Raw genomic sequence first — 710 nt, forward strand, 5'->3', positions numbered from 1 at the left:
TGCCCTGGTTCAATGCGAGGGAATCCTGGGAAATGTAGTTTATTGTGGCGCCAGAGCGTTCTCTGACAGAGAAGGATATTCACAGAAATAAAGAAATAAATACATTTTCATAGGTCGAAAACACACTGGAGAAATAATCCAGTTTCAGACCGCTTTAACTGCCCTGGTTCAATGCTAGGGAATCCTGGGAGTTATAGTTTATTGTGGCCCCAGAGCTCTCTCTGACAGATAAATAAATAAATAAATAAATAAATTCTGGTTTCTTTTCATAGGTCCCAAACACACTGCAGAAATAATCCAGTTTGAGACCGCTTTAACTGTCCTGGCTCAGGGCTAGGGAACTCTGGGAACTGTAGTTTTGTGAGGCACTTAGCCTTTTTCTGTCAGAAGAGTCCTGTGAATAACATCATCACATTTTAATTTTTGCCCCCTCTTCTGTGTGATTTTTAATAGGCTTGACGAAGAAGCCAGTGGACCTTTAAAAGCTTGTGTCGTGTATTTTGCGCATTTTGGTTTTGATAAACCCACCGCAAGCGAGCAACTGCTAAAGATGTCTTTATTATGGAGTAAAATGCTGACTCTCGGACATGCCAGCAACACCTCTGGGCAAATTTTTAATCCACAAATGAATCTGGCTCAAAATCTGATTTCTGGAACTTATCAAATTAGTCACATTTTGAACTGTACTTGGCTTTGAATGCTCGCCATCA

This window comes from Sceloporus undulatus, chromosome 8, assembly GCF_019175285.1.
Source record: "Sceloporus undulatus isolate JIND9_A2432 ecotype Alabama chromosome 8, SceUnd_v1.1, whole genome shotgun sequence".
In the NCBI taxonomy this organism is placed as follows: domain Eukaryota; kingdom Metazoa; phylum Chordata; class Lepidosauria; order Squamata; family Phrynosomatidae; genus Sceloporus; species Sceloporus undulatus.